The sequence below is a fragment of the Schistocerca americana genome, unplaced genomic scaffold (assembly GCF_021461395.2).
Source record: "Schistocerca americana isolate TAMUIC-IGC-003095 unplaced genomic scaffold, iqSchAmer2.1 HiC_scaffold_220, whole genome shotgun sequence".
Lineage (NCBI taxonomy): Eukaryota > Metazoa > Arthropoda > Insecta > Orthoptera > Acrididae > Schistocerca > Schistocerca americana.
In genome coordinates, this window is record NW_025725929.1 from 81979 (window position 1) to 108663 (window position 26685).

The following is a 26685-nucleotide window of genomic DNA, read 5'->3' on the forward strand; positions in this document are numbered from 1 at the left end:
AAAGTGTTTCCACCCGGGATCGAACAGGGGACCTTTTGCGTGTTAGGCAGACGTGATAACCGCTACACCACGGAAACTGGTTGTGTGCATCTTACTTCACAGACAACTTGTAGTGATGTTGCCATCGTAACTAACAAATTCAATAAATGTGGTACTTGCAAAACGAAGGGACATGCAGCAGATCCACACACGACGTGGCTCATTGGAGGACAATACGACATAGGCAGGAAATTACTGTTCCCGCCCGGGATCGAACCGGGGACCTTCTGCGTGCGAAGCAGACGTGATAACCGCTACACTACGGAAACGACGGACCCGAGGAGTCCATCCTTGTTCACTCGAATGTGCCTCAGCCTTTCTCTCGTCCGCGAATGCACACACGACAGTTCTTTTGTCAGCCTGGAACCCATCACAGCCGAGGGCTCAAGAAGTCTTCGGGGTGCTCGAGAGGGTGTCTGCCGTAGCACCCCTAACGTGATAGCGGCGTTTCGCGCAGTCGTTATCTCAAGTCATATCAGCAAAAGCAATCACTTTCTCAGCAGCAGGCAGTGCGAGCCCAGCGGCAGCTCTACATGAAGGTACCAATAGCCCAGGAAGGCCGCCGACCGCGGGAATTCGCGCCGCCCCCATCCCGCCAGCGTACACGAGACTTCCAGGGCACCCTGGACGACATCTAGGGACTGCAATAACTGGCATTCGCCGTGTCACAGGGCTCGTTGGTCTAGGGGTATCGGTGGATCCGGACGACCACGCACAGCTCCTGGCAACCATAACTAACTTCGAATTGAAGTCTATCATTACGTCTGCGGCGAAAGGAAAAGCTGCAGGCTTAGACGGTTTGCCGATTGAATTTTATCTTCGGTACTGGGATGTTTTCGGCGACGAACTGACTATCATGTATAATGAATTGTTAATGAATACTGCTCTTCCATCGCAGTTTACTGAGGGCATGATAGTCTTAGTCTCCAAACCGTCACCGGGGACTTCACTCAATAACTTACGACCAATCACCCTCCTCAACGCAGATTTCAAAATCTTTACTAGGATTATCAATGCCAGACTCAAGCCAGTCCTTCGTAAAGTTCTTGGTTCATATCACATGAACGTGGTTACTGGCCGATCAATGATAGACGCCCTGTGCGAATACCGAGATATTGCATATTTGACTTGGATTTGCAAGACCACGTTGGCAATAGTCTTTTTTGACTTCGATAAGGCATTTGATAGGACTAACCACGGATTTCTGTTCAGAACGCTGGAAAAACTGGGTTTCAACCAGCATTTCGTACAGATAATAAGCAACTGTATCTGCAATACGTCTTCCCGCGTGAAATTCAACGGCCAGTTAACAGCCCCTGTGCCCATTCAACAAGGTTTGCGACAAGGGTGCCCGCTTTCTACGACTCTTTTCGCCATTGCTATAGAGCCACTACTGAAGACGTTTTGCGTCACCTTACCGGGTCTTCAAACGCTGAATACAAAGACCGTCTGTCATGCCTATGCGGACGATATTAGCGTCCTTATCAACAACAACGAAGATTTCGACACCGTGCGACGGCTTGTACACCAGTATGCCAGCGCCTGCGGTGCACGCCTTAACGAACGGAAATCCAAAGTCTTGCATTTAGGTCCGCAGGCTCGCTTTGCGAACACCGTTTGGTTAGAGGCAACCAACCAACTCAAGCACCTTGGTTTGATTCTCACTTCGAATCCGCGGGAAATGGTGAGAGTGAATTGGGAACAGAAGCTCAACGTCCTTCGAGCTTTGATTCGAGAGCACAATATGCGGTCTTTAGATAGGATTCAGAGAGCACATTTCGTCAATTATTATGTTCTCAGCAAGATTTACCATGTTGCCGCTGTTCTCCCTATTCCTACCGATATTGCAAACAGAATTTTAGCTCTTGCAGGCTGGTACGTTTGGCGAGGTAATATTTTTAAAGTCGCTTTCAAGGCTACCGCTTTACCTCACTATAAAGGTGGTCTAGCCCTTAAAGATGTTGAATTACAGTGCTTAGCGATTTTTCTAGCTCGAACATCAAGGATCTTACGATGTAGTCAGACAGGTCTTACGGCACGTCTATTCCAGCAGTTACGACCACCGGATATGACGCCGCCGATAAATGTTGGACCTATCCATCCAGAGCTCGTTCATATTCGCCGATATTACGTGGAGTCCAGCTATGTGCATCAACACCTGCAAACATTCACTGCTGCGGCTGTCTACAGTGTATTTACGAATCGGCAACAGAATAACTCTATTGAAATGAAGTATCCTGGCAAGAACTGGCGACAAATTTGGATGAATATCAGCACTCCTCTTCTTCGTTCCCGAGTACGTTCCTTGTGGTATGATGTTGTGAACGAGGTGATGCCCACGGGAGAGAAATTGTGTAAGATCCAATTACGGCCTACGCCGACTTGCGACGCATGTGGACATGTGGAAACGTTGCAACACATATTATACTGCAGAGATCAAACGCAAATCTGGAACTGGACGAGAATGAAACTGGCTCTTCTTAATAGAACGTCGCCATCCGCAATACAACTGCAGGATATACTCCACCCGGACTGGCAATTATTTCCGAAATCTAAAAATAATAGCTATACCTGGTTAATTGGACAGTACCTCTATTATATGCTGACAACTAAAACGCCTACACTTTCTGATTTTCATATGTATCTTATTGCCGAATATTACGCGATCAAACGATTACGCAAATATAAAGAAAAATTTCAGAAATTTCTCACCGTTGCTTTGAATGATGGAAAACTTTAAGTGTGCGAACTATTGAGTACGATTATTGATTTTTATTTCTTTCTTCTATTATCAGGGTATCTCTTTGTCAGTTCTCCGGAATTTATTGTTTCATGGTTGGTACCATGTGTGCACCTAAGGCCGAAGAGAAGCAGCATGCAACAGGATGCTAAACTTGTGGAGCCAATATTTATTTCTGTTTCTTTACGTTCCCCAGAAGACACGTATAGTTTAATTTGATGAAGTTTCACTCAGACGAGGCAGTATTTCTTTCCAGATACCCGTTTTTCCTCAACACGGAAGTTTATTTTCTCCTTATTATCTCTGATGCTGAAAGAGAAACATATGCTCTTGTTGATTTTGTCTCCACCAACTCAAGGAACACACCAGTTACTTTAGTGAATAACTGCAAGGAAACAGCACGGCGGCCATCTCGGCGAACATATTCTCAACGCTAAGAGATGACAACATTAAATCAAGCCTTCAATGCAACTCAAACATCGATGAAAGCAGAACGACACGGAAACATTCATGCCATTACTAAGTCAAGACGAGCTTGAGAGGTAGTGATCCTGAGATATACCACCGCAAAATATATATATATATTAAAAAAAAAAAAAAAAAAAAAAAAAATCTCCAAAAAAAGCGTAGAAGCTAGCCGAAGAAGGCACAAAAAGGTGAGCGTATGGATGGGCTGTGTGGGGAGAAGGGAGGCCCAAATAAAAAAAAAAAAAGGAAAAAAGAAAACTAAAAAAAAAAATAAAAAAAAAAAAACAGAAAAAAAAACTTAAAAAAAAATAAAAAAAAGACAAAAAAAAAAAGGGGTATGATTCCTGCTTAGGGTGCAGGAGGTCCCGGGTTCAAATCCCGGACGAGCCCTAGCGTTTTGTGCAAACTGATCGCACGTCAGTGGCTGAGTCAGCGCAAAAAGCTCGCCGTCGATATCAAATGAATTTCTTATTCGATGTGAGCAATTGACACTCTGGTCCGACGCGTGAAGGCGATTACGAAGGTTTCGGGTACAGATGGTAGCAGATGCATGTTAGTAAGTCTTGCTTAAAGTGATGAAAAAGTGTTTCCGCCCGGGATCGAACCGGGGACCTTCTGCGTGTTAGGCAGACGTGATAACCGCTACACCACGGAAACTGCTTGTGTGCACCTTACTTCACAGACAACTTGTAGTGATGTTGCCATCGTAACTCAAAAATTCAATAAATGTGGTACTTGCAAAACGAAGGGACATGCAGCAGATCCACACACGACGTGGCTCATTGGAGGACAATACGACATAGGCAAGAAAATACTGTTCCCGCCCGGGATCGAACCGGGGACCTTCTGCGTGTGAAGCAGACGTGATAACCGCTACACTACGGAAACGACGGACCCGACGAGTCCATCCTTGTTCACTCGAACTTGCCTCAGCCTTTCTCTAGTCCGTGAATGCACACACGACAGTTCTTTTGTCAGCCTGGAACCCATCACAGCCGAGGGATCAAGAAGTCTTCGGGGTGCTCGAGAGGGTGTCTGCCGTAGCACCCCTAACGAGATAGCGGCGTTTCGCGCAGTCGTTATTGCAAGTCATATCAGCAAAAGCAATCACTTTCTCAGCAGCAGGCAGTGCGAGCCCGGCGGCAGCTCTACATGAAGGTACCAATAGCCCAGGAAGGCCGCCGACCGCGGGAATTCGCGCCGCCCCCATCCCGCCAGCGTACACGAGACTTCCAGGGCACCCTGGACGACATCTAGGGACTGCAATAATTGGCATTCGCCGTGTCACATGGCTCGTTGGTCTCAGTCGAGGCGCGGCCGTCGTGCCAGTCGGACGTGCCTGGAGCGTTGTTTACGTGCTCAGCTGCGGCTTGCGGTGCGGCACGCGGTGAGTCGAGGGCCGTTGCGGCGCGCATTACTTCTTGTTGTTAACGAATAGAACCTAACATGGATCACCCAGAGCGAAAAGATACTTTGAAGTTTATGTTTGATGGCAGTTTCTCTCGACCGAAGTATTACGAAGTCGAACGATTTCTTGATGAAGACGTAAAATTACCCCCCACCGATATCATTGGTATCAATTTGTCTATTGTTAGTAGCACAGTTTATATCAAATTGCGTGACCCAGAATTGTGCGACAAAATCATCGAGTCATGTGGCGGTACCTATAAATTTCGACACAGTGACGGGAATGTTGGTGAGGTGACTGTTGTCCACGCTGGTCTTGGTATTCGCACCGTCCGAATTTTCGAGTTGCCTTTTGAAATCACGGCCGAACAAATTAATGCTTCTCTTAAGTCCTACGGCAAAATTATCAGTAACATTGCCGAAAAGTGGGCCTCGTTCCATAAGTACCCTGTCTTGAATGGTGTGCGGCAAATTAAGATCGAATTGCAACGGCATATTCCATCCTACCTAACGATTTGTGGCTATAGGGCGATAATTATGTATGAGGGACAGCCCCGTACATGTTCCGGCTGTAATTCCACAGGACACGTCCGAGCACAGTGCATCCAACGACGTGTGACACAGCTGCCTGCGGGTGAACTAGCCACTCCCACGCAACCGACAATATTACCGACTACTTATGTAGCGGCGGTCCGTGCTAATACACCTACGGCGCCGGCTGTGGACGTGGGACTTCGTGTGGCCGATATTACGAATGACGGAGATGTACCTATGGAAATGTCTACCACTCAGGAAGCTTTGCCGGCCACTGGCTTCCTAGACGCGGTGCCCCGTGACGCCTCACGTGAGGCAGCTCGGGTCGACGGCGTAGAGGCTGCTACTACCGATGTTGACAGACGGCAAGAGACAGGGACTCTTCCTCTTCCTTTAGAGAATGCGGAAGTCTCCGTCGGTAGGTCCTCCCCGAAAAAACACAAGAAACGTCGGATCGCTCGTCCTGAGGCAGCCCAATCGGCGCCCCTCTTGCGTGAAAAGGCCAAACAAGCAGGCCGCATGATCTGCGATGACACTTCGGGGACCGACGATTGTCTTCCGTCGTTGGCCTCACCCATGAATATTGACGATGATGTCTCCAACCATGACACGGGGAGGGCAGAGACTTGTGCACCACCGCGGACGGACCAAGTGCCGGATGCGCAGGGTGACGGCCCGCTATGCGGTTCCGGAACAGCCACAGCAGGCGCGACAACGGCTGTGTCTGTTGTCAATTGGGCGGATGACACTGAAGATATGTCCGGCACTCCCGACCGTGACGAACCGATGGCAACTGGTGATACGCTGCTTACGCCCCGGCGCAATGAAGCTTCCACGGACGGCGACGTCTAGACTTATTCGACCTCCGAAGCGGACGACTGCTGAAGGGATAAAAATCTTACCTGTTTCCATCTGCAGATGACCAGTCGTCCCCTATCGCTCCGTTCACGACAATCCTATAAGATTTCTACTCTGAATGTAAACCGCATTGTCTCTCAAGCAAAAATCCACAGCCTTCGACAGTATTTACGGGCCGCTGATATAGATATTCTGTTCGTACAGGAAGCCATGACTCCACTCCTAGCCGATGTCCCCGGTTATGACGCCATTGTCAATATAGGAACGGAGGCCGGTACCATCATTCTGTATCGGGAAGGCATTGAATGTTCTTGTTTGTCCATGTTACCTACAGGACGGGGCATTGCCGCCCAGTTCCATGATGTACTCCTTCTTAATATGTACGCTCCTTCCGGTTCCAGCGCGCGAGCGGCGAGGAAGGAGTTTTATACTGGAGAGATAGCGCCTTTAATCACCGACTTGCGTCTGCGTATTATTATGGGTGGTGACTTTAACTGCGTTTTGCGCCGCTCCGATCAAACGCCGAATTTTAACTTCAGTCAGGAACTGCTGACACTGGTCACAGAATTGCAGTTAGTCGACACGTGGGAGACCTTACACCCAGATGATGTTGCCTTTACTCACTTTACGCCGACGTCTTCCAGCAGGTTAGATCGCATATATGTGCACCGCGATCTTTTAGCCGACGTGGGAACTTGCGAATATTGGCCCGTTAATTTCAGTGACCATATCGCTTACCACACCGTCTTAAATCACTCGCCGCAGAAGGTTTACAGAGGCTTCGGACGATGGCAACTCAACTGTCGCCTCTTACAAGACGCCACTTTAGAGCGTGAGATACGGTCGGTTTGGCATTCCGTAACATCACGCAGACCCACGTACCCCACGTGGATTGATTGGTGGACGCTTTATGCAAAGAGGAAACTCATTACTTGCCTCAGGCACCACGCCAGGATTCGCGCGTGCGGTGAGAAGGAAATCACTGAATTCTGTTTCTGCGCCCTGCGAGAATTGTACCGGGATTATCATCAGGTGCCTAATAACATCACGCACGTACGCAGACTCCAAGCGAAAATTAGATCGTTGATGGGACGGAACGCTATCGGCCACCAGATTCGTGCACGTGACTTCACCAACTTGCCGCAACAGCAGACGTCTGTTCACCATATCGTCCAACAGTTACATGCGGCGCGCAGGAAACTTATTCATAAGTTGCAAGATGCCGACGGTGCTTTTTATACCCAACACCGCGACATCAAAAACCATGTTGCCAACCACTTTGCCGCACTTTACACCCGTGCGGGTGTACCGCATGAGAAAGTGCGAGAATGGTATCACTCTGGACACCCACCGTACCGCATTACCGACGACCACAATCGGGACTTGCTCGCTCCCTTTACCAACGAAGAACTAAAGGATGCCCTGCTTGCCGCACCACGAAATAAATCTCCGGGCACGGACGGGCTCTCTGTCGAGTTTTACGTCAAATATTGGCCTATATTAGGAGACGGACTCACGGAGATGTACAATGAAATACTACGTGGGATTGCTCTGCCCCAAGCCTTCACAGAGGGGTTAACTGTTTTACTACCTAAGACGCCGACGCCGATCACCACCAAAGATCTGCGGCCCATTACTTTGCTCAATGCGGACTTTAAACTTCTGACGCGCGCCCTCAATGCCCGATTACGGCAGCTGTTACCCGATCTTCTGGGACCATACCAAATGAGTGCGATACGTGGTCGCTCATTGTCCACCATTTTGGCGCTGTATCGGGATCTCGTCTCCCTCACCTGGGCCACCCACACTCCTATGGCCATAGCATTTCTCGATTTTGACAAGGCTTACGATCGGGCTGACTATCGTTATCTCAGTAGCGTGATGGAAACTATGGGCTTCAGTCTTAATTTTATCCACCTCATCAACAACTGTATCCGTGGTACCCGTACACGGTTCCTGATCAATAATACATTGACGGAGTACATCCAGCTCTCACGGGGTATCAAGCAAGGCTGCCCTCTCTCAACGACGCTTTATGCGATCCTCATGGAACCCTTGTTGCGCCGCCTACATCATAGCCTACCTGGATTCCAGTTTTATGGTGTCAAGTCTGTGGTCCAAGCATACGCCGACGATGTCAGCGTGCTCCTTAATGACGTTCGCGATGTCACCGCAGCGAAGCGCATTCTTGAGGAATTCCAAAGCGATAGTGGTGCAATGTTAAACGTCAATAAATCCGCCGTCCTAACGCTTGGTCAGGAACGACCGCTCACGGGCGACGCTTGGCTGCCCTGTGTACAGACTAGAAAACACCTTGGTCTCTACGTCACGGCCCGGCCACTGGACATGTCTCACAAAAATTGGATACCCAAAATTCAGGCGATAAAAGCACTCCTGCGTGACCAAAATATGCGACACCTCGATCGTTTGCAGCGAGCCTTTTTCGTCAATTCTTATGCCCTCTCCAAATTACAGTTTGTTGCCGCCGTCCTACCCATGCCAACCACAGTCGCAAGATCACTTCTAGCGGCGGCCGCCTGGTACGTCTGGAAGCTCAATATTTTTAAGGTTTCCTTCACCACGACAGCTTTGCCATGCGATATGGGAGGCCTCGGCTTGAAAAACCCCGGCATTCACGCCTTGGCTCTGTATCTGAAACGCTCATGGCGTATACTCACCGCCAGCGAAGACACCGTCACGAAGCGGCTCTATCAGCTGTTCCGCCCTCCCAACTTATCTCCGCCTGTGGACATTGGCCGCGTCAGCCCGCACTTTCAGCATATAGCACTGTATTATCTTGAAAGTAGCTATCTCGACGACGAGCTTTTCAAGCAGCCGACAGTTCAACTGTACCGCCACTTACTTCGGCCGTCACTGCCTGGCCCCTTGGAAAAGAAGTATCCGGCTTGCAATTGGTCCCTCGTTTGGACTAACATTCATAATCCGACACTTCCGACAGATGTTCGCTCCAAATGGTATGACGTGGTCACTGACACTGTACCGACGCAAGAAAAGCGACACAGGATTAATCTTGAACCGAGTCCCTACTGCGGCTTGTGCCACGTGGTGGCGACTATTGCTCATCTGTTTGTCTGCAAGGACCAAGTGCACATCTGGAACTGGACGCGCAAAAAACTCGCTGTGCTTAACCGGACTGCGCCTCATGCGATTCAGATCCAAGACATTCTGCGCCCAGATTTCCGACTTTTCCCAGCTGCCAAACATAACAGTTACCTATGGCTCGTGGGACATTTTATCAACTATATTCTGTCCGGCAGTGCCCCTAATGTCTTCGATTTTCAAGTCTATCTCTCAACACAACACTGGCGCACAACCAGCCAATATGGTCACCGGTATCAGTCAACATTTCAACATTTTCTTCACGTCGTCCTTGGGATGCCATAGAACATGGACAAGTGGGACATCTGTTACAACAATTCGTCATCCCTGTACTACAGTCGAAGGATATACTCTCTGCGAAGACACTCATTTGTCTCCTGGGTATGATGCTTATGACAACGTCTGAATTTCACGAATATTTCCTTCCCAGTAGCAGTTCTTTCGACGATATAAATATTTTGGTGTATTTTAATCAACAAAAATGCAAACCCGAAGTAAGAAAACGAACAACGAAGATGGACAGAAGACAAACGTCTAACCACAATACAACGAACAAAGAGATTAGAGATTAAGGAACAAAAACAAAAAATATCTTTTGGAAAATTTGTCAAAACAAACGAAAAACGATAAGGAACAAAAAAAAAAAAAAAAAAAACACACAAAAAAAATTTAAAATCTCTTCAAACAAAGTAAAAACAATTAAAAAAAACTTCAAAACTAAAAAAAATACATAAAACAAAAAATTAACAAAAAAAAAATAAAGAAAAGTGGCAGAGCGAAAAAAAATAAAAAAAAGTGATTAGGCAAAAAAAAAAAAAAAAAAAAAGGGGTATGATTCCTGCTTAGGGTGCAGGAGGTCCCGGGTTCAAATCCCGGACGAGCCCTAGCGTTTTGTGCAAACTGATCGCACGTCAGTGGCTGAGTCAGCGCAAAAAGCTCGCCGTCAATATCAAATGAATTTCTTATTCGATGTGAGCAATTGACACTCTGGTCCGACGCGTGAAGGCGATTACGAAGGTTTCGGGTACAGATGGTAGCAGATGCATGTTAGTAAGTCTTGCTTAAAGTGATGAAAAAGTGTTTCCGCCCGGGATCGAACCGGGGACCTTCTGCGTGTTAGGCAGACGTGATAACCGCTACACCACTTTTTTTTTTTTTTTTTTTTTTTTTTTTTTTTTTTTTTTTATCCTTTTGACTACAGCTTATTTCCTGCTGCCACAAATGAGCTACAATCCTACTCAATGAAAAAAATTTTCCGAAACGCATCAAATCTACTTGAAATGATACGTGGCTATCAGCACCATTATACAACACACATGCTCGACTGTGCGCAGACGCCTGTGGCGTAGCTTTTGGGTCCTGAGTCAGACGCAGTAGTTCCAAAAAAACTCTCCTGATCGGCACTGTGCCGAAAGTTTCGCTACACAACCCCTTTGCCTTGATTAAGCTCCAGGTAGACGCTGGTTTGCAGCCAGGAAGCGGACAGCAGCAACTTTCAACTAGTTTTGTAGTACTCAAACAACACAGTAAAACAGCATGCATCTTTTGCAGAACTGGAAAAACTCGACCGTGACAGGATTCGAACCTGCAATCTTCGGATCCGAAGTCCGACGCCTTATCCATTTTTTTTTTTTTCTTTGTTATTTTTTTTTCTTTGTATGGTTTAATCTGAAGGGCCGGTCGTTGACGAGGAACGGTACCAATGAAGAGTGAGGAGGTGTTATCCAACACCTTGCTTTTCAAAAATAATGGCGATCATGTTTCCAAAAGTTTTTTTGACTGCGGAGAACCGTGTCATTTGCCACTGTGCTGTTCGCATGTAAGTTTCAAAACTTACGAGATCGTCGTCGCCATTGTGGCAAATAACATATGTCACATATTGTCCCAGTAGCCACATCACAGTGTTGTTCTTGGTCGCAGGATAATATGTGGTATCTGGCCAGAGGAGGAAATCGGTGGAGTGACTGGCCGCACTGCTGCGAGTTAAGAGACCCAAACGTTGTTGCACCCATTTCCAGTTAAGTAGATGGCCACCGCATGTAAATCTGTGGCGTAAGGTGTCGACCAGGCCACAACGCGCACATCGATCACTGTCTTGTAAGCCTATGCGGTGCAACCGTTCATTTGTGGGGATAACATTATTAACAACCTGATACCACGTGGATGCCACAACGGAAGTATGGATGGATAAACTGATGTTGTGCCAGACTATATTCCATTGGACACTTGGGTGTTTGATTTCCATGGGGTGGTGTATCATAGTTCGATGCCATCTGTCGAGCAGAACCTTTGTCGATAAATCCGACCTGTGAACAACGGCGCCCCCGATGTAACTTACTTCGAGATAATAGTACCGGACATGTTTTAGTTGAAAATTGATGTGTCCTACAGCAGTGGGTGGACGGAGATCTATAGGACGTAAAATGTGGAAGAGCCAATGAGTTACACTGAGCGGGTCCTTCCTCAACAACATGGTAATGCGTTTGATGTACAAGGCCGTACACTTTCTGTCGATGTCTGGTAAATTGAGTCCTCCAGCCTTCCGTGGCATGGTCAATGTGGTATATTTCGATTTAAAAATGTTCCCTTTCCAGAGAAAATAGTTGGAGATTTTCATAAGTCGCTTCGCCTGTAACTTTGGAATCGGAAAAATTTGGGCCATGTAGTAGGCTTTACTGAAAATGTAAGTGTCGAGGAGACGAATTCGTTGAAGCAGGTTAATAGACCGCCAGTTGTTTTCGCGAATAGCTCCGTGCATGGAATCGGCGATCCGCCGCCAATTTTTGGCACACATTTTCAGTGGGCATCGATCGACAATCAGACCTAAGGTTGTGTGGGTTTCCGCAGTTTGTGCCCACGGGACGGTTACGTTTGCCAATCCACGGATTTTGACGAATCTGCATTTATCGGTGTTGATTCGTGCTCCAGAGACACGGCAGTAGTCATCAATTTCGGACTTAAGGATGGGTATTTCTTCTTCGGCCCGTATTAAAACCCCGACATCATCGGCGTAAGCGCGAACCACAAAAGAAGGACCGGTCGTGGTCAGGCCGGTCAGTTTATCGTCGACGGAGCGTAGGAATGGTTCGAGCGCCAGCACGAACAAGAGCATGGAGAGGGGGCTCCCCTGCGGGACCCCTCTTTGAATGTCGATAGGCTGCGTGAGCTGTCCATTGACGCTAACCTTTGTTGTGATACCAGTTATCAGGTGTCGTATGACGGCAATAACGCTTTCATTGAATCCACAATGCTGCAGGAAACGCATGAGATAATCATGACTCACACGATCGAATGCTTTAGAAAAGTCAACAAATAAGAGTGCACAGTTCACGTTAGTCACCGATGCTATTGAAATAATGTCTCTATATTCCGAGATGGGTGTCATAATGGACCGACCAGGGAAACAGGATTGATGATTTTGGACCACCTTTTTCACCACCGCCGTTAGTCTGCTATTAAGTGCTCTGGCAAAAGTTTTATAATCGAAATTGAGTAGAGTTATCGGACGATAATGATCAAGATCTTTCCGGTGTTTGCGTTTTGGAACCAAGACAATTCTGCCTTCCTTGAGGTCTGCCGGCAAGGGAGTCCCGCGCATCACCTCGTTGAGGACTGTTGTAAAGGCTTGTCCAATGAGAGGCCAGAAGCGCACGTAGAATTCTTTCGGCAGCCCATCAGGGCCGGGGGATTTTTGTGACGGGGAACTAGTGATCAGGTCCAGGACGTCATCCGCATCAAAATCTTGCAATATCGCGCAGTTATCGGCGTGCGTGACTTCTGAAGGTGGAGTACAGAAAGCCACAGTGTCAACAGTCCCACGGGTAGCACATTGCGAGTACAGTTGAGTAAAATATTCGGCAACGGCGCGAAGGATATCCCTCTGATGAGTGAGGAGGACCCCATCAGCGGTCTCAAGTTCCTCAATAAACGTTCTCTGGCGGTTCGCACGGTGCTTGATAAGGTGGTACAGGGACGTGACTTCGTCTTCCTGAAGCGACTTAGTTTGAGCTTTGGTCTGCAGCCCCGCAAGTTGTGTACGCTTTATGGCTAGTAGTTTGGCCTTGATTTTCTTGATCCCTTCCAAGTTCGTATTCGTTACGGTTACTTGCGTATACAACTCCCGCAATACCGTCTGGTAAAAATCGATGGTTCGTTTGGTATCCTGGGCTCGTTGCCAGCCATAATTTTTCAGAGTTTGTCTCATCCTCCGTTTGACTACCTCATTCCACCAGGCGATATTGGTAGCGTACTTACAACGTCGCTTGAGACAGTCCGTCCACGTCGCATGAATAACATCTTGTATGTAATTATCCGTCAGGAGAGAAACATTGAGGCTCCATTGATTCCGGAATCGGTGAGTCCGTTGTCTGTCTAAACTGATCGTTACGGAAAGGGCACAATGGTCTGAAAAGCTAGCTGGAATGACATCCGTGTCGAGAACACGATGGCAGATATTCTCCGTGACGTACAACCGATCAAGGCGGCTGCATGCCGTCGAAGTAAAGTACGTAAATTTAACCTTAGTGGGGTTCTTGAGTTCCCATGCATCCTGCATTCGCAGATGACGTACCAGATCATGCAATTCCCGACAGTAATTGAAGTTCGGAGACTGATCTTTTCGATTGAGGACACAATTGAAGTCGCCACTAAGGATGAATTGTGATGGGTTCCGTCGCAACAAATAGATGATGTCTTCTTTGAAAAATTTGGCTCTGTCGGATTTGCGAGTTGAACCAGACGGTGCGTAGATGTTCACTATGGTGACGTCAAAAATTTGACAGGCAATACCTCTACCACACTCGAGTATTTCAATACTTCGAACAGGGATGCCCTCGCGTAATAAAATGGCTGTGCCTGTGCTCGTGTCTTTCGTTACATTTGCTATCGTATGAAAACCAGGGACGGTGAGACTTAACATAGACACTTCCTGTAGGAGTACAACATCGGCTTCAGAGTCGTAGATAAACTGTCGCAACAACGCTGTTTTCAAAGCTGACGTGATCTTGTTAATATTAAGAGACAGAAATTTATATGCCTGGGTCGTGCCCATCGAAGGAGGAAGAAAGCTGCATTGCATTAGCGGCCCAGTCCATCGCACTGTCAGACTGCGAATTTACAGTGCCAGGTTCGCGTCCAGATTCCGCGGCTCCTTTGGTCGGAGTCTTTCTTCGGGCCGCGGAGACATTTGGTTTGGGTTTAGTTTTCCGTCGTCCACCAGTCGGGAGTTCCATGGCAGAAGGTGGGGTGGGCGGATCATGACTGAAATCGGTAGTCGGAGTGCCGGCTTCCTCCACTGTAGCTAACTCGTGCGAAATTGCGGCGGCGGAAAGGAAGGTGTGTTTGTTTGTATCCACACGGTCTGTTGGTAAACAGTCTTCCGGCCTCTGAGGTTGGTTGTGTTCAGCGACGGGCGGGTTGGTGTTTACAACGGTCTCCGGACCAACGTCCTCGTCGGGTGTCTGTAGAGCCGACATCGGACGGTCGTCCACTTGTTGTGCATCCAAGTCGTGTAGTGGCGGGCCGGCCGGCGGCGTCACAACAGTCAGCTGTAAACACTGGTCGACACCGTTGTTGACCGACGCCGCCGGGGAAGCAGCGGCGTCGGAGCCCTCACCTATGCTGTCCACGGCAAGGGTTTCCTGCGAGGGAGGGTTCGCATCCGTGACAGATATCTGGTCGTTGGCCGACAACTCTTCATCAGTTCCACTATCGTCACAGGTACGGCGTCGTTTGTTACCGACCGATAACGTTGTGCTGACAGCAAGTGGAAGCTTCTCGCTCTTTTGTGCTAAAGGCGGGAAGGACTCGTTGCTAAGATCGGGTTCAACGGCCTCTGACGTACTGGGTTGCAAAGTTGTCTCCCCCAACCTCTGATGTTGGGTCATAATATCAGCTAGTGTCAACCTCTGGCGTTTTTGTAAGGAGTTTTTAAGCACGAAAACACGCCGAGGACAATCACTGCGTAAATGACCGCTCTCGTTACAAATATAACAAGTTTCTACTTGCCCACTATAAACGACATGTGCTTTATAGCCACAGACCACGATATTCGAGGGAATATTAACTTTAATGCTCATATCAACAGAACGAACCCCACTGTAGCATTGCAATTTGTGTTGGCTAGACCATTTTTCCATTCTGATTTGCCGAATATCACCGTATTTAGCAAGAACATCCTTCAACAGGTAATTGTCAACTTCTGGTGGCAAATTGAAGACCCGAACCTGCTTATATTCAACATCAGCATTAGTGATTATCACGGTACTCACCGACTGGTCTCGATGATGGAATTCCGCCTTTCCTCCAGTTTTCTGCAAGATTTTCTCCAGTTGTAACGGAGTGAGAAACTTGACAAAGAAACAGTAATCCGCCATATCATAGTACGCTGTGTGAACCTGGTCGGACGTTATCCCAATTATATCCACAATCCAATCATGAATTTCCAGGGAGCTTGGTTGCACACGACGCGAAGCCTTGTCAAACTCAAAACACAATGTATTCTTTCGGGGAACCGATTTAGCCATAACTGTAACGACAAGCGGCCGAAACCGCTAGTAAGATAAACAAGACGACGAGAAGAGACAAAATCTCAAAATACAACGAGAAAACGCACAATCACAGTTACAAGAAACGATCAAAACACGGCTTGCGGCGCTACGACGGCACGGAAGTTTAGGCACGTCCGATCGCTGTCGCGGCTCAAGCGCAACTGTCAACACGGAAACTGCTTGTGTGCACCTTACTTCACAGACAACTTGTACTGATGTTGCCATCGTAACTCAAAAATTCAATAAATGTGGTACTTGCAAAACGAAGGGACATGCAGCAGATCCACACACGACGTGGCTCATTGGAGGACAATACGACATAGGCAAGAAAATACTGTTCCCGCCCGGGATCGAACCGGGGACCTTCTGCGTGTGAAGCAGACGTGATAACCGCTACACTACGGAAACGACGGACACGAGCTGTCCATCCTTGTACACTCGAAGGGCCTCAGCCTTTCTCCCGTCCGCGCATGCACACACCATAGTTCTTTTGACAGCCTGAAACCCATCGCAGCCGAGGGCTCAACAAGTATTCGGGGTGCTCGAGAGGGTGTCTGTCGTAGCATCCCGAACGAGATAGCGGCGTTTCGCGCAGTCGTTATTGCAAGTCACATCAGCAAAAACAATCACCTCCTTAGCAGCAGGCAGTGCGCACCCAGCGGCAGCTCTACATGAAGATGCCAATAGCCCTGGAAGGCCGCCGACCGCGGGCCACGGCACCCCCGAGAACGGCGCTGCCCATGACCCACTGTGTCGCTACACAGTCTGTCGAAGAACAGCACTGCCGGCAGAAAGCACCTTCCCCATTCCGCCAGCCGCACCAGATTCGAAGAGCACCCTGGACGACTTCGAGGGATGCAGTTTGCTGAAATAATTGGCGTTCACGCTGTCACAGGGCTCGTTGGTCTAGGGGTCCCCAGTTCCGCCGCCGCCGCGGCCGTGTGCAGACGTGCGGTGGTGGTCGCTTCGCCTGTGCTTAAGAGCGCACGCAGCTGTTGGTACTGTAAGTACTACTTCACGAAAGTGATGGAGGATGAGTTGAGACGTTACACGCTACGATTTGGATTTCCGTATGGATATGCTCGACCACAGGTTCACGAACTCATTGACTGGTTTTACGATCGATTAGGACTGCGAGATGACGAAGTTCTTGGGTTTTCGTATGATTTTCTTGCGAACGCTGTTTATGTAAAATTGATTAGTGACGATCCTTGCGTTCGTATTATGACCCTCACGGAAGGCACTGCCGATTTTGTGAATTCTAAAGGCGAAATTTGTAAAGTATCTGTTAGTCATGCTGGACTAGGGCTACGAACCCTCCGTATATTTAATCTGCCTTTCGAAGTTAGCTTCGATAGAATTCGGCAAGCTTTGTCTCCCTATGGTAATGTCTTGCAAATTCATGCCTAGCAATGGAGGGGTTACAAACATTTCAATGTTGATAACGGCGTTCGGAATGCGAAAATTGATTTAACGAATCTTTGGTGTGACGTCATAAGCGCGTGACTGCGTGTGAGATCGCTCTCTAAGTTTTCATCTATTTTTAGGTTTCAGATATATATTTTAACTGTTTTTGTGATAATATTTACTATATAAGTGACTTATTAGTGGTTTCTTCATTCACCTCTGCATTTCTTGTGTTGTGGCCTGATATTTGTGAGTGTTTCGTATCGAGCAACTTAACCTCTTACCCGTGTTTACATTCCGCGCTGACCAGTTGCAGCTGTAGCGGCGCATCGAAAGCTAAGTACTAATTAATTGTTTGTGTATAGTAGTTTATTTAGGAACTTTAGTAGTCTTCAACCGGTGTTCTTGGTGTTTTCCGGTGAAATAACTTCAGAAGAAATTTTTGCGAACTGCTTTCAGTTTCGTTACTGTCATTAGACGTTTGATTTTCTTTCTGTGTTAGTATTTTGTTATATTCTCATTTGTTGTTGATTAATACTGTCAATAATAGTAGTTACTTCCCTTGTAGAGCAAGTTTGTCATTATTGTAGTCAGTTTTTAACATCTTCTTATTGTAGTAGCGGAACTTAGATAAAGTTGTTTTCTTGTTTCAATAATTGTAAAATTTTACCATGAGTGAGAAGTGTGGGCTTTGCCGTAGGTTCGTGAGTAGTGGATTGCGGTGTGAGACTTGTTCGAAGTATTTTCACTGGGGGGAATGCAGTGGGGAAGCCAGTGGGCATTCTGGTGAGATCCTCTCCTGGAACTGCAGGTTATGTAGCAAGAGTAAGTTGATAGAGGAGCAGGAGCGTAAGATCTGTGCCCTTCAGGTGCAGTTGAAAAACGCACAGGAGGAGCTAGATAGGATGAGGAGGGAGAAGGGGGTTGGGGAATGGGAGCTGGCTGTTGGCAAGAGATCTGCTAGGATAAGGAGATTTTCAGATAGTTTTACTATTGGTGTTTGTAATAGATATGACCAACTGTCAGAGTCTAGTGGAGAGGAATCTCTAGTAGCTGTAGATGTAGGAAGTATGCAGCAGACCTCAGCAGTTACGGTGGCTAGGACAGTTGCAAAGTCTAAGAGAAAGAAGAAGGTTCTGCTGTTAGGTAGTTCTCATGGTAGAGGTGTAGGCCAGCAGTTGCAGGAAGTTTTGGGGAGTGAGTACCAGGTCACCAGCATTGTGAAGCCTAATGCAGGATTGGCTCAGGTGACTTTTAACATAGGGGGGTTATGTAGGGATTTTACTAAAGAGGATCAGGTAGTGATTGTGGGTGGGGCTGGTAATAGTATTGATAGGGATGAGGAGTATGACATAGATGGTGACCTGGAAAAGATAGCCACTCAGACTGGCAACACGAATGTGCATTTCGTGGAACTGTTTCAGCGTCACGATCGGCCTCATCTTAATACAGCCGTCAGGCGTAATAACATGAGACTTGGGGGTGCGCTGATGACGGAAGGCATGAGTCACATTTCAGTGGTGTCGGTGGAGTCTATCAGTAGGACGGGTTTCACTAGACATGGCCTGCACCTCAACAGGTATGGGAAGGGGAGGTTGGCAAAACTTATAGGTGACAGCATAGGTGGGGGTGGTGGGATCACTCATGGGAAAATTCCGGTAGTTGTGGGTGTTAGAGCTGTACCTTTTTTAGATTGAAGTCAGCTGATAGGTATTCCTGCTTAAGGGAAGTCTCTCTAACAAAGAAACCACTCTCTACAAAGCTTGGGTATCCGATTAATGAGGGAATTAGTATATTTCATCAAAATATACAAGGTATTAGAGATAAAGTTAGTGAACTGCTTATAGATGTTGACTCTGAAATTATTGGTATATCTGAACACTTCTTAAATAAGGAGATAATTCAGAGGCTTCCTTTACCAGGATACAGGTTGGCTGGCAGCTTTTCTAGGAGCTCTTTGCGGTGTGGGGGAGTAGCCATGTATGTGAAAAACGGTATCCCATTTGAGTCAATTGATGTTTCAAAGTACTGCACTGAAAAGGTGTTTGAATGTTGTGCAGGTGTGGTTAAATTTAGTGGAGCTAAACTTGTTACTGTTGTTATTTATAGATCCCCAGACTCCGATTTCACAACATTTTTGCTAAAGCTAGAGGAGGTTCTTGGTTCACTTTATAGGAAATACAAAAAGTTAGTTATATGTGGTGACTTCAATATTAATTGTATAAGTGATTGTGCAAGGAAAAGGATGCTGGTAGACCTCCTTAATTCATATAATCTTATGCAAACCGTATTCTTTCCAACGAGAGTGCAAGGGAACAGTAGAACAACCATAGACAATATTTTTGTTCATTCGTCATTATTAGAAGGGCATTCTGTTAGCAAAAAGGTGAATGGCCTTTCAGATCATGATGCACAAATTTTAAGTCTAAAAGTTTTTTGTGCTGCAACACATGTTAAATATAGTTACCAACGTTTTAGGAAAGCTGATCCAGTTGCTGTACAGACTTTTGTAAACCTTATCAAGGAACAAGAGTGGCAAGATGTTTATAGTGCTGATACAGTAGACGATAAATATAATGCTTTCCTCAAGACTTTCCTCGTGCTCTTTGAAAGTTGCTTTCCGTTAGAACGTTCAAAACAGGGTACTAGCACAAACAGGCAGCCTGGGTGGCTGACTAAAGGGATAAGAATATCCTGTAGAACAAAGTGGCAATTATATCAAAACGTTAGAATCAGTCAAAATCTAAATGCAGCAGCCCATTACAAACAGTATTGTAAGGTGCTTAAAAAAGTTATTAGGAAGGCAAAAAGTATGTGGTATGCAGATAGAATAGCTAAGTCTCAGGATAAAATTAAAACCATATGGTCAGTCGTAAAGGAAGTGGCTGGTCTGCAGAGACAGGTCGAGAATATAGAATCAGTGCGTAGTGGGGATGTCCGTGTTACTGATAAGTCGCATATATGTACAGTACTTAATAATCACTTTCTGAATATAGCAGGTGAACTAAATAGAAACCTAGTCCCAACAGGGAATCATATAGCGCTCTTAGAAAAAAGTGTTCCGAGACTGTTACCTGAAATGCTCCTCCATGATACTGACAAGAGGGAGATTGAGTTAATAATTAAATCACTAAAGACCAAGAACTCTCATGGATATGACGGGGTATCTAGCAGAATACTGAAGTATTGTTCCACGTATGTTAGCTCAGTACTTAGCCATATCTGTAACTTTTCCTTTAGGAGTGGTCGGTTTCCTGACCGATTAAAGTACTCGGTAGTGAAGCCACTTTATAAAAAGGGAGACAGGGATAATGTTGACAATTATAGACCTATTTCTATGCCATCAGTGTTTGCTAAAGTTATTGAGAGGGTTGTATATACAAGGTTACTGCAGCATTTAAATTCACATAATTTGCTGTCAAATGTACAGTTTGGTTTTAGAAACGGTTTAACAACTGAAAATGCTATATTCTCTTTTCTCTGTGAGGTTTTGGACGGATTAAATAAAAGGTTGCGAACGTTAGGTGTTTTCTTTGATTTAACGAAGGCTTTTGACTGTGTTGACCACAAAATATTACTGCAGAAGTTGGAACATTATGGAGTAAGGGGAGTAGCTTACAATTGGTTCGCCTCCTACTTTAAGAACAGAAAGCAGAAGGTAATCCTCCGCAATATTGAGAGTGGTAATGATGTTCAGTCCCAATGGGGCACTGTTAAATGGGGCGTTCCCCAAGGGTCGGTGCTGGGGCCACTGCTGTTCCTTATTTATGTAAATGATATGCCTTCTAGTATTACAGGTGATTCAAAAATATTTCTGTTTGCTGATGACACCACCTTGGTAGTGAAGGATCTTGTGTGTAATATTGAAACATTATCAAATAATGTAGTTCATGATATAAGTTCGTGGCTTGTGGAAAATAATTTGATGCTAAATCACAGTAAGACTCAGTTTTTACAGTTTCTAACCCACAATTCAACAAGAACTGACATTTTAATCAGACAGGATGGGCATGTTATAAGCGAGACGGAACAGTTCAAGTTCCTAGGCGTACAGATAGATAGTAAGCTGTTGTGGAAAGCCCATGTTCAGGATCTTGTTCAGAAACTAAATGCCGCTTTATTTACCATTAGAACAGTATCTGAAATAAGTGACATTTCAACACGAAAAGTAGTATACTTCGCATATTTTCATACGCTTATGTCATATGGTATTATTTTTTGGGGTAATTCTTCTGATTCAAAAAGGGTATTTTTGGCTCAAAAACGGGCTGTTCGAGCTATGTATGGTGTAAGTTCGAAAACCTCTTGTCGACCCCTATTCAATAGTCTGGGAATTTTGACATTGCCCTCACAGTATGTATTTTCTTTAATGTCGTTTGTTGTTAGCAATATTAGCTTATTCCCAAGAGTTAGCAGCTTTCACTCAGTTAATACTCGGCAGAAATCAAATCTGCATGTGGAATGCACTTCCTTGACTCTTGTGCAGAAAGGAGTGCAGTATTCTGCTGCATCCATTTTCAATAAGCTACCACAAGAACTCAAAAATCTTAGCAGTAGCCCAAACACTTTTAAGTCTAAACTGAAGAGTTTCCTCATGGTTCACTCCTTCTATTCTGTCGAGGAGCTCCTGGAAGAGATACAAAATTAAGCAAATTCCAGTGTACATTTTTGATTTTCTTTATTTAAACTAACGACTTGTCGCCTGAATATGTTTCTTATATTTCATTTTATCTGTTTCTACAATCGTGTTATAATTTCATGTATTGACTCGTTCCATGACCATGGAGACTTCTCCTAAATGTGGTCCCACGGAACAATAAATAAATAAATAAAAAATAAATAAATAAACATCCCGTCCAACATTTTGGTGCAGGGTTTTCGAGCGCTGGTGATGTACGAAGGACAACCGCGAACTTGCGTAATATGTGGTTCTACCGACCATTTAAAATCTGCTTGTCCCCGTGTCCGGGCGGGTCGCCGAGGAATGCAACATCGTCTTACACCTCTCGATGGGCACGATGGCAATCGGTTGTCTTACGCGCAGACATTGATGGAGTCGCCTCCGACACAACCGACGCTCCACCAACAGGCTGCGGTGACCCCAGACGCCGGCGCGGTCATTGTCAACAACTCTGCGGCAACCCCCGAATGTCCCGTTCGTAGTGATGTCACCGATATCGACAGCCACGCAGCACACCTGCAGGTTTCCCCGACTGTCGGCCTTCGTGCCGACCATGCAGGACCGACTCCCGTCCCTACTCCAACTACGTCCGTCGAGCTGAAACAGTTGTCGGATGGTGGCGAGAGGTCGCGCGTTTCTTGCCCCCCTGACGTTGCGCCCCCCACGCCCCTCCCTCTCGGCAGTGACCTATCTGAGGAAGGGTCTACACACAGCCTCTTGACGGACGTCAAAACCGTTTCTGACGCCGACGCACCTCCCCCAAGAACTGGGAAATCTAAGCGGTCGGCACGGAAGCAGAGTGCGGAGGAGATCCGCACTCTGGAAAAGAAACTGCAGCGCACAATAAAGCAGATCCGAAAAGACGGCAGTGAACGCGGCGGCACAGATGAAATGGGTTCCGTCGCGCGCCACGTTGGGGAGGCCGATATGGAGATGCATGTCGACCGTCCGAGTCCTGAGCTGATGGATACTGGCCATCAGCATACGCCAGCCGAGAAGTCTTGGGCAGACGAAAGTGAATAACACGGACCCCTTCTATCCCCACCATGCAAGATTATAAACTAGCCACAGTTAATTTGAATAGGATCGCATCCGATGTCAAACTTAAATGCTTGACCGACTATCTATATGCCGCCGATATAGATATAGTTTTCTTCCAAGAAGTTGTGTCCCCCAAGGTTGGAGAAATACCTGGGTATGATGCCATATTAAATCTTGGCACTGAGGCGGGCACTGCGATTTTATTCAAAGCTGGCATCGTTTACCAACCTACAGCGATTTTAGAAACGGGACGCGGCATTGCCGCCCAATTACAGGATTTGCTTCTCCTGAACGTGTACGCCCCGACAGGGTCCGCTGGCAGAAGGGACAGAAGTGAATTTTTTAGGGCTGAAGTTGTGACCTTATTGCCGAACGTTCGACTGAAGATCATCCTGGGTGGGGATTTCAACTGCGTTTTACGCAACGAAGATCAAAGTCCGCATTTTAATTTTTGTCCCGAGCTACTAACGTTAACAGATGGACTGCATTTACAAGATAGTTGGTGTCACCTTCGACCACACACGATGGGATATACCTATGTGAGCGCTGCTTCTTCTAGCCGTCTGGATAGGTTTTATGTTTCTCAAGATCTTTTACATACCATTCGTGATTGTGAACTATGGCCGCTCAGTTTTAGTGACCACTCCGCATACCATATAACGATTCGGCATGTGCGGCAGAAGACATTTTTGGGACGCGGCACGTGGCAGCTGAATGTCTCGCTGCTCGATGAAGCGGATTTACGGCGTTGCCTCGTTGACACCTGGCAGCAGTGCCTCCAGAGGCAAGCTCGGTATAGGGAGCGCGTTCTTTGGTGGACGGAGTTTGTTAAGCCGCGGATTAAGAAATGTATTTGCCAGTTTGCCAGGACCAGGGCTTATTGGAGGAAACGGTCTCTAGAATTTTATTTCCTCGGTTTACGCCAGCTGTACAGCGATCCATCTGCTTTGTCCGACAACCTGATCCGCATCAAGCGTATCAAAGCCAAAATTACTGCTTTGGTTCGTGAAGCACTTGTTGGCACTCGGGTCCGATCACGCTCTTCTGATGACGTCTCCCACGAGTCTGCATCGTTATTCCATCTCATACGGGAAACCAAACGTGGTAAACAAAAAATTATTGCTCATCTGAAGGATGCTGGCGGGAATCTGTACAATGAACAGGGTGCTATCAAGACGCATGTCTTCAATTATTTTCGACAACATTATTCCGAGTCAGATACCGATCTATCGGCGGGGGATGATTTGTTAAACGACGTCGCCTCCACAGTGGATCAGGATGATAACGCTGCTCTCTTGGCCACTGTCACCAACTCTGAAGTTAAGTCCATCCTCGCGTGCGCTGCCAAGAACAAAGCTGCCGGCTTAGACGGCTTGCCGGTCGAATTTTATTCACGGTTCTGGGATGTGATCGGCGACGAATTGACCGCCATGTATAACGAACTGTTATCGCATGCTGCCTTCCCCCCGCAGTTCACGGAAGGAATGGTTGTCCTGGTTCCTAAAACTTCCAATCCGACTGTGTTACATGACTTTCGGCCCATTACGTTGCTTAACTCTGATTTCAAGATCTTGACTAGGATTATAAACACCAGGCTTAAAGTACTTCTTGGCAAAGTACTTGGCCCTTATCAGACGGGTGCAGTCAGTGGTCGATCGATGTTGAATGCCCTGTGTGAATATCGCGACCTGACTTATTTAATTTGGATTACCAACACTGATTTGGCGTTATTGTTTCTCGACTTCGATAAGGCGTTTGACAGAATTAATCACGGTTTTTTATTGCGCACAATGAGTCAAATGGGATTCAACGAGCGTTTTCGACAGCTTATTCAGAAATGTATCTGCGGAACGTCTTCACGCGTGAAGGTTAACGGCCAGTTAACCGCCCCCGTGCCCATACGACAAGCAGTGCGACAAGGGTGCCCCCTTTCTATGACGTTATTCTCGATCGCTATAGAGCCACTTCTTAAAAAGTTTTACGTAACTTTACACGGGTTGCAAACGTTAAACACCAAAACGGTCTGCCACGCCTATGCCGACGATATCAGTGTGCTTATTACTAACACCGAAGAGCTGGGGTCAGTTCGTCGGATTGTCCATCAGTACTCTGTCGCTTGTGGCGCTCGACTTAATGAGCGAAAGTCCAAAATCATGCCGTTAGGTCGCAACCCCAATTCTATCGATATTTCTTGGTTGGACAGGACCGCAGACCTGTGGCATCTAGGCCTGGTTATATCACCGAACCCCCACGCCATGCTCCACGTGAATTGGGAACGCAAGCTTACCATCTTACGTGCGGTGATCAAAGAACATAACATGCGGTCTTTAGACCGGATGCAGAGGGCACAGTTTATTAATAGTTACGTTTTCAGTAAGCTCTATCACACTGCCGCTGTTTTACCAATCCCGACAGCCATTGAGAAAAAAATTTTAGCACTTGCTTGCTGGTATGTCTGGAGAGGGAACATCTTTAAAGTTTCCTTTAAAGCTACCTCGTTACTTCGTTCCCGAGGTGGCTTAGGCGTCAAAGACGTTGAATCCCAATGTGTGGCGACTTTTTTAACTCGTACTTCCCGCATACTACACAGTAACCCAAATAGTCTCACTGCACGGCTTTTCAACACCTTACGTCCAAAGGATTTGTCTGCGCCAGCGTCTGTGGGCCACATTCATCCTGAGCTTGGCTATATCCGGCGGTATTATGTGGAGCTAAGCTATGTTCAGGACAACCCGCATCCGTTCAACACGGCGGCGACCTATCGTGCTCTTACTCAATGGCAGCTGGAGAACCCAATTGAGAAGAAATATTTAGGCAAAAACTGGAGAAATGTCTGGAAGAACATTAGTTATTCGCTCCTTCGCTCCAGAGTTCGAGCTGCTTGGTATGACGCTGTCAATGAGGTGATTCCCACTGGCGAGAAATTGCACAAAATCAAGCTGCGGCCCACCCCGTTTTGTGAGAAGTGTAACCTAGTGGAAACGCTGCCGCATCTCTTCCACTGCAGGGATCAAACACAAATATGGCAGTGGACACGAAAGAAACTCGCTGTCATTAATAGGACGTCGGATACTTCCATTCAACTTCAAGACGCGCTCCAACCAGACTGGCAGCTTTATCCTCAATCTAAGAATAATAGTTATGTCTGGCTCATGGGCCAGTTCGTCTATTACATGCTTGTCCATACAACGCCAACGCTACACGATTATCAGATGTACCTCATCGAAGAGTATTATGCGATTAAGAAATTGCGACAGTATAAAGACCAGTTTCAAAATTTTCTCACTATTGCTTTAAGTGATGGAAGAATTTAAGTTTACAGATCCATTGGACGGAGTTTTCTTTCTTTTTTTTTCACTACTTTGTTATATTGTTTGTTTCCATGGATTTGGTCTCCTCCGCACCATCAGATGCGGGTGATTTGCATCATGGGTCACACGACGGTACACAGTGCACTGCACTCGGCCTCGAACATTTAATTGTCTTTGGGAGTTCCTTTTCATTTTCAAATGACAGCACTTTACTTTTGGTTCCGCAGGGCGTCACCCAGAAGAGGCACCTCATTTGTTTACTTTCATTTCGCATTATCTTTCATCAAAGCTGCATGACGATTTCGTACGAACCAGGAGTTTCCAGCAGCTTCTCTTCCTCCTATCAAGAGGCTTTACGAGACGGGAAATGGTTGTTTGGCATGTCCCTGCTCTTGGTGTCACCACGTTACCAGCGCTCATCTTCCAACGCATGGCATGCTCAGGGTTTTGAGAAGCAGCAATCCACAATCAACGATCGGGAAACCGAATGCACAATACTCATCAACGACATGGCCACTGGGACAATTATTC

General features: G+C 46.6%; 5 non-coding genes across 5 annotated transcripts; all 5 read right to left on the reverse strand.

Annotated features, from left to right (window-relative positions):
* Positions 1-4: 4 nt before the first annotated feature.
* Positions 5-77, reverse strand: Trnav-aac. Its single transcript has one exon. It is a non-coding gene; the product is annotated as a tRNA-Val (tRNA).
* A 158-nt stretch (positions 78-235) lies between these two features.
* On the reverse strand, positions 236-308 carry Trnaa-cgc. Its single transcript has one exon. It is a non-coding gene; the product is annotated as a tRNA-Ala (tRNA).
* Positions 309-3831: 3523 nt separating this feature from the next.
* On the reverse strand, positions 3832-3904 carry Trnav-aac. Its single transcript has one exon. It is a non-coding gene; the product is annotated as a tRNA-Val (tRNA).
* Positions 3905-4062: 158 nt separating this feature from the next.
* Positions 4063-4135, reverse strand: Trnav-cac. The gene has a single exon. It is a non-coding gene; the product is annotated as a tRNA-Val (tRNA).
* Positions 4136-16049: 11914 nt separating this feature from the next.
* Trnav-cac lies at positions 16050-16122 on the reverse strand. The gene has a single exon. It is a non-coding gene; the product is annotated as a tRNA-Val (tRNA).
* Between the last annotated feature and the right edge of the window lie 10563 nt (positions 16123-26685).